Source organism: Amblyomma mixtum, chromosome 3 (assembly GCF_055824585.1).
Source record: "Amblyomma mixtum isolate Tamu chromosome 3, ASM5582458v1, whole genome shotgun sequence".
In the NCBI taxonomy this organism is placed as follows: domain Eukaryota; kingdom Metazoa; phylum Arthropoda; class Arachnida; order Ixodida; family Ixodidae; genus Amblyomma; species Amblyomma mixtum.
The window spans coordinates 364781937-364789817 of NC_143014.1; positions in this window are offsets into that span (position 1 = coordinate 364781937).

Sequence of the window (7881 nt, forward strand, 5' to 3'; positions counted from 1 at the left end):
GTGGTCGACGCTGTGGTCGGCACTGTGGTCGCACATGGTCACTCTATGTTCACACATGGTTGTACAATGGTCGCACATTGTTGCCTTATGGTCTCACTAGGTTTGGAGAAGGAATAACTGTGGTCGCACATGGTTGGAGTATGCTCCCACATGGTTGCACTATGGTCGCACATGGTTGCACTATAGTCGCACTAGATTCGCACATGGTCGCACTGTGGTCACACATGGTGACACTATGTTCGCACAAAGGTCACACATAGGTGCACTATGTGTTGTCACATGGTTGCACTATGGTCGCACATGGTTCGCAGATCGCGCACTGTGGTCGACGCTGTGGTCGGCACTGTGGTCGCACATGGTCACTCTATGTTCACACATGGTTGTACAATGGTCTCATATTGTTTCCCTATGGTCTCACTAGGTTTGGAGAAGCACTAACTGTGGTCGCACATGGTTGGAGTATGCTCGCACATGGTTGCACTATGGTCGCACATGGTTGCACTATAGTCGCACTAGATTCGCACATTGTCGCACTGTGGTCACACATGGTGACACTTTGTTCGCACAAAGGTCACACATAGGTGCTCTATGTGTGACCATAGTTCACACATAGTTGCACTATGTGTGCCCATTGTGCAAAAATGGTGCCCTGTGATCGCACATGGTTGCACTATGTTCGTACATGGTCGCACAATGGTTGCACAATGCTTGCACTGTGGTTGCACATGTTTGCTCTATGCTCGCACATGGTTGCACTATGGCTGCACATGGTTGCACTATATTCGCACCAGATTACACGTGGTCGCAATGTGGTCAGAAATGGTCACACTATGTTCGCACAAGTTCGCACTGCAGTCGCATATGGTCGCACAATGGAGGCACTTTGTTTGCACAATGATCGCACTCTGGCAGCAAATTTTCACACTATGCTCGCACATGGTTGCACTGTGATTGCAAAAGTTGGACAATCGACACACATGGTTGGCCTATGGATGCACATGGTCGCAGTAGTCTCGCACATGGTTGCACTATGGTCTCACTATGTTCGTTTATTGACACACTGTGGTCGCGCATGGTCGCACTATGTTCGAACATAATTGCAGTATGGTCGTAATATGTTCGCTCATGGTTGCCCTATGGTCGCACTGTTTCCACAATGATCGCACTGTGGTCGCACATGTTCGCACTTTGTATGCACTTGGTTGCACTATGGTCGCACATGGTTACATTATGGTCGCACTTGGTTGCACTATGGTCATACTAAGTTCGCACATGGTCGCACTATATTCACAAATGGTCTCACAAAGGTCACACATGGTTGCACTATGTTGGCGCTAGGCTCGCAGATAGTTGCACTGTACTCGCACATGGTCGTACTGTGGTCACACTGTGGTGCACATGGTGGCACTATTCTCGCGCATGGTTGCACTATGGTCACACTATGTTCGCACATGGTTGTACTATGGTCACACATGGGCATATTATGGTCGCACATGGTCACAGAATGGTAAGGTCTCGTGTTAGCTTAGATTTGAAGAGGGAACGGAGGAAACTGGTGAAGCGAAAGGCTATTAACGAGTTAACATTAAGAGGGAAGGTAGAGGAATTCAGAATGTCACTGGAAAACAGATTTTCCGCTTTAACTGAAGAGGACGACCGTAGTGTTGAAACAATGAATGATAATCTTACAGCTATCGTTACAGAGTGCACCGCAGAAATAGGTGGTAGGATGCTTCGACAGGATACCAGCAAGCTATCTCAGGAGACTAAAGATCTGATTAAGAAACGACAAAGCATGATGACGTCTAACTCAACAGACAGGATAGAACTAGCAGAACTATCGAAGTTAATAAATAAGCGCAAGGTAGCCGACATAAGAAAATTTAACATGGAGAAAATCGAGCATGCTCTAAGGAATGGAGGTAGCCTAAAATCAGTGAGGAGAAAACGGGGCATAGGTGAAAACCAGATGTATGCGCTAAAAGGCAAAGAGGGCAATGTCATCAGGAATAAAACGGGGCATAGGTAAAAACCAGATGTATGCGCTAAAAGGCAAAGAGGGCAATGTCATCAGGAATATGGATAAGATAGTTGAATTAGCCGAAGAGTTGTACACAAATCTATACAGTAGCGAATGTAAGCATCAAGTTACTAATGGACGCAGTCGAGCACAGCAATGGGACATCCTGCCAGTAACGAAAGAAGTAAAGAAAGCCTTAGGAGCAATGCAAAGAGGTAAAGCAGCTGGTGAGGATCAGGTAACAGCAGATTTGTTGAAGGACGGAGGAGAGATTGTGCTACAAAAACTAGCCACCCTGTATACGCAATGTCTTGTGACCTCGACAGTACCAGAAGCTTGGAAGAACGCTAACATTATCTTAATTGATAAGAAAGGAGACGTCAAGGACTTGAAGAATTTCAGACCAATCAGCTTATTTTTCGTTGCCTACAAGGTATTTACTAAGGTAATCGCTAATAGAATCAGGACAACCTTGGACTTTAGTCAACCAAATGATCAGGCAGGCTTTCGTAAAGGATACTCGACAATAGACCACACTCACACTATCGATCAGGTGATCGAGAAATGCGCAGAATATAATGAACCCCTATATATAGCCTTCATTGATTACGAGAAAGCATTTGACTCAGTGGAAACCTCAGCTGTCATGCAGGCCTTGCGGAATCAGGGTGTAGAAGAGTGTTATGTGAAAATATTGGAAGATATTTATAACGATTGCACAGCTACTATAGTTCTCCATAAAGTCAGCAATAAAATTCCAATACGGAAAGGTGTCAGGCAGGGAGACACGATCTCGCCAATGATCTTCACTGCCTGCTTACAGGAGGTATTCCGAGGACTGGAATGGGAAGAGTTGAGGATAAGTGTTAATGGAGAATACCTGAGTAATTTGCGATTCGCTGATGACATTGCCTTGCTGATATGTTTTGCCGTACTAGTAGCGTGTCCCACTAGGCATCGGGTCCAGGAGCACCGCCGCAGTGCCGAAGGAGCAAGGAACGTGGGCCGGAGACGGGGAGTAGGGGAAGTGAAGGAAAAACTGTATTTACATTTCTACAAGATTAATTACAAAACTGACAAACAAAGTAAAAACTGAGAAGACTCAGGAAACGTTTAGCGTATCGCTCAGGGAGTCGCTCCGGGAATGGCTTCTCGATGAACGGCTCGAGTGCTTTAAATAGGCCCTCCCGAGATCTTCCCGCCTTTTTCAGCCAATAGTAGGGACTTCGTCCGGGTGCTCCAAGGTCGTTCACCGCTTCGTCGTCTTCCTCGGCTGAGGCCCCTGGATACTTGGAAATGTCCAGAAGAGCGTGTTGACGGGCTAGTCGTTTCCGGCCAGGCGGATTCCATATCTTTGTTCAAGGAAATGCCCCAAAGGCGAACACCTGCCGCGGCGTCACCCCGCGGTTGACAAAAGAGCTAGGACCGGTTGAATGGCAGGCGCTTGGCAGGCGAACACCTGCCGCGGCGTCACCCCGCGGTTGACAAAAGAGCTAGGACCGGTTGAATGGCAGGCGCTTGGCAGACGCTCGTCTCCGCAGGGGGCAGCTGGCGTTTGAGTCATTGTTACCCTGACAGATGCACACACAAAGTCGCAGGGTCAATACTTGGGTGCCTTGGGTGACGTTTAAGGGGAACTCCGGAAGACACGTCGTGGCAGCTAGGCAGAAGTGGTGGTACCAGGAATCCAGGAGTTGAATCGTTTCCACCTGTTAGGAGGTTGCACGGGAGCGCGTGCCTGAAGACCACTTTCGCAGAACGACGCACTGCATCTGGGAATGGCCTAAGTGGAGACAGGTGTGACGGGAACACACAAAGAGAGTTAAAGGGGGGGGGGGGTAGAAACAAAACATTGCTAAGCCACTCAGGACAAGAACTGCAAAGCATGATCAATCAGTTCGACAGGCAGAGCAGAGCGGTGGGGCTAATAATTAACATGCAGAAAACCGAAGTTATGTTCAACAGCCTAGCAAGGGAACAGCAGTTCGCAATTGGTAGCGAGGTGCTGGAAGTAATAAGAGAATATGTCTACTTAGGACAGGTAGTGACCGCAGATCCGGATCATGAGAGGGAAATAACTAGAAGAATAAGAATGGGGTGGAGCGCATATGGCAGGTTCTCTCAGATCATGAATGGTAGCTTACCAATATCCCTCAAGAGAAAAGTATACAACAGCTGTATCCTACCGGTACTCACCTATGGGGCAGAAACGTGGAGGCTAACAAAGAGGGTTCAGCTTAAGTTAAGAACAACGCAGCGAGCTATGGAAAGGAAAATGATAGGTGTAACGTTCAGAGATCAGAAGAGGGAGGAGTGGGTGAGGGAACAAACGCGGGTTAATGACATCTTAGTTGAAATCAAGAGGAAGAAATGGGCTTGGGCAGGGCATGTAATGCGAAGGCAAGATAACCGCTGGTCCTTAAGGGTAACGGAGTGGATTCCAAGAGAAAGCAAACGTAGCAGGGGACGGCAGAAAGTTAGGTGGGCGGATGAGATTAAGAAGTCTTCGGGGATACAGTGGCGGCAACTGACAAAGGACTGGGTTAATTGGAGAGACATGGGAGAGGCCTTTGCCCTGCAGTGGGTGTAGTCAGGCTGATGATGATGATGATGGTCACACAAGGTTGCTCTATGGTCACACAAGGTTCGAACATGGTTGCACTGTGGTCGTTCCTGGTCACACTCTGTTCGCACATAGTTGCACTGTGGTCGCACAGGGTCACATTATTTTCACACAAGGTTGCACTATGGTCGTACTATGTTTGCACATGTTCGTCCATGGTAGCACAATTCTTACACATAGTTACACTATATGTGAGCGCATAGTTACACTATGTGTGACCATTGTGCAGAAGTTGTTGCCCTGTGGTCGCACATGGTTGAAATATGTTCGCACATGGTCGCACAATGGTCGCACTGTGGTTGCACTATGCTCGCACTAGATTCACTCATGGTCGCACTGTGCTCACACATGGTCGCACTATGCACATGGTTGCACTATGCTCGCACTAGATTCACACATGGTCGCACTGTGCTCACACATGGTCGCACTATGCTCGCCCATGGTCACACTGTGGTCGCACATTGTCACACAATATTCACAGATAGTTGCACTATGTTACCATTGCACGCAAATGGTTGGCCTGTGGTCGCACATCGTTGCACTATGTTCGCACATGGTCGCACAGTGGTTGCACATGGTTGCACAATGGTTGCACATGTTCGCTCGCACATTGTCACACAATATTCACAGATAGTTGCACTATGTTACCACTGCATGCAAATGGTTGGCCTGTGGTTGCACATCACTGCACTATGTTCTCACATGGTCGCACAGTGGTTGCACATGGTTGCACATGTTCGCTCTATGCTCGCTCATGGTTGCACTCTGGTCACACTAGATTCACACATGTTTGCACAGTTGTCACATATGGTCACACTATGTTTGCACATGGTCACACTGCAGTCGCATATGGTCGCACATTGGTTGCACATGGTTGAACAAGGGTTGTGCTTTCTTCGCACAATGATCGCACTGTGGTAGCACATGGTCACACTATGCTTGCACATGGTTGCACTGTGGTCACTGGGGTCGCACAATGGTCGCACATGGCTGTATAGCGCCCGGCGACGCTATAAAGTGCCGGCGCTGAGATCGGCGTTCCCGAGAAAGAGGAAAATAAAGATGGATAGCGCGTGCTCGGCTTCGCTCGCGCCCACTCAGCCTTCTTCAGAAGCCGACCCATCTCAGTGTAAGTATGACAGTGCGCATACTATACATAGCAGCTTTGAAAACAGAGCCACTAGCCTCCCAGCCACCCACCCATTAGCTCTGTGAGCTCCAGGAGCATCTTCTGCTCATCTTGTGGCACGCCTTGCTCGTAACGGAGCCTGAACATAAAGTGCGCTCTTAGCGCATCAAAGAAGAAAGGGGCCGCATGGTAGATGCTCTTCCCTGCTCTCAGTAGCGTCTCGTAGATGCACTGCATCTGCGAAAGAAACAGCGTTTGTGATGACACTGACCACTGGGCATTTCAGCGGTGACTTACTGCCCTTATTACCAATGGTAGAGGACAGTAGCGGTTTTAAGCTGTGAGTTTGGGAGGCCTAGTTTAAATTTCAAAGAGAATGTCTGTAACCACTCCAGCAGTCAGATTAACTGCGTCAGTTGATGCCCTGCTTACTTAAAGTCCAGTAGTCTAAAATATGATGAATTTCACAAGCTGTCGTTATCAGCAGTTTGAATTCGATGGGGCCTGGGCGCCCAGAGTTGGAGAAAAGTAGCACCAGGGCAGCGTTTCTGCTCTCTTCAAGAAGGAATTTCTAAGTTGGGATCCTCATTCTCCTCCTACGACCAAAAACTAGAATGGCCTAATTCCATTCGCGCTCAGCTACACTTAGCTACACCTAACGTTCCACCTCATGCCTCTTGTAAATGAGCCTGAGCTGTGCAATCACCTCTAAATTTTCTTGACTCGCGCGCGTTTCATGTGCGCAGCTCTAATTAGGGAAATCAGCGAAATTCGCCATGCGCGTTTGAAGTTTTCTTTACTTTATGTAAAAGAGAACCAAAAATGTTTGCTTTTTGTACCATGTTTTATATTATTGAGTTACGTTCCTGCACTAGCTGTGTACATTACTTAGTGTTACAAACACTGTTGCCCCTGATGCCATATGATTTTCCCAGGTGATGAATCTGTACATGACAGAGCGCTACATGCACTTGACGTAAAGAACGAGTCCAAAGCATGTACTGGCGATGCCAAACAAAAAAACTAATATGATCAATAGCACTATAGCAGGGGTTAAAACACATGACCAGCCGGGCTTTTCTTTGTGGCCCGCTGGTCCTGAGGATTTTAAACTTTGTTCCAGATTAATCGCTTCTTGTTTGTTCTCTTCCAACCTAAAAATATAAATATACACAAGAAAAAAACACGCAAAAACACTTCTGTAAAAAACAAAGGAAGTTTAAGCCGGCGAGTGCTGGTTTTCGTCGGTGGTTTTCAAATATGCGTATTGGTTTTATTTCTTGCTGAATTATTCTCCGGTAGTTCTATTGGCTTTTTGCCTTTTACCTTGGACTCTAGTATCTCCTCTCCGTCATTAGGCGACTAGCATTAGGGAAACTTAAGTTGTGCCCAATGCGGCCAGCCTAGTGAGGACTGCTTCAGACCTCCGCTATAGGCGATGTTTAGGGCAGAAATGGAAATATGTAGCATGTTTTGCGCTACCGTGCAAAGAAAACAAGCAAGGAATCACGCTGGAATTAGGAATACCGTTCTTGCTTAGGTAAGTTCTAAGATGGGAGATTAGTCTCCCGATGGTCCACTGGCATACCTGCCTATACGGGGAAAAAATAAATAATTGCTAGATATAACTAACCCCTCGCTATGTTATGTCACGCAGGTGTTTCTCACTAAGCCCTGGAATAATAGTAAAGATAGTTGGGATAATAATCGCAAAGACCTTCTGGTCGCACTGACCATGGTGCCACTGTGCGCTTCGGATGCGGGCAGCATCATGGAGCAGCACGAAGCGAGGAGCCCCCCGAGAGCACAGGACACATCCCAGAGCTCCACTTGCCGGTCGTCATCTCCTACCGTCATTGCTACGAGCAGGTAGGAGGCGAAGGCGAGGCAGTTTTTCTCACTCCAGTGCAGCCGTCGGCGGGCCCCGCTGACGGTGCACCGCGGAATGACGTGTAGCTTCTGGTAGAGTTCGCCCAGGAAACCGTGCAGAAACCTTCCCGTTCGCTCCTTCTGCGATAGGTACGGTTGGATATCCAATGAGAATGGAGAGGTAAGCCACTTTGTCCATTGGCATACGTCGGGGAAGTATTCAGCTGTGCCTGCGGCTTT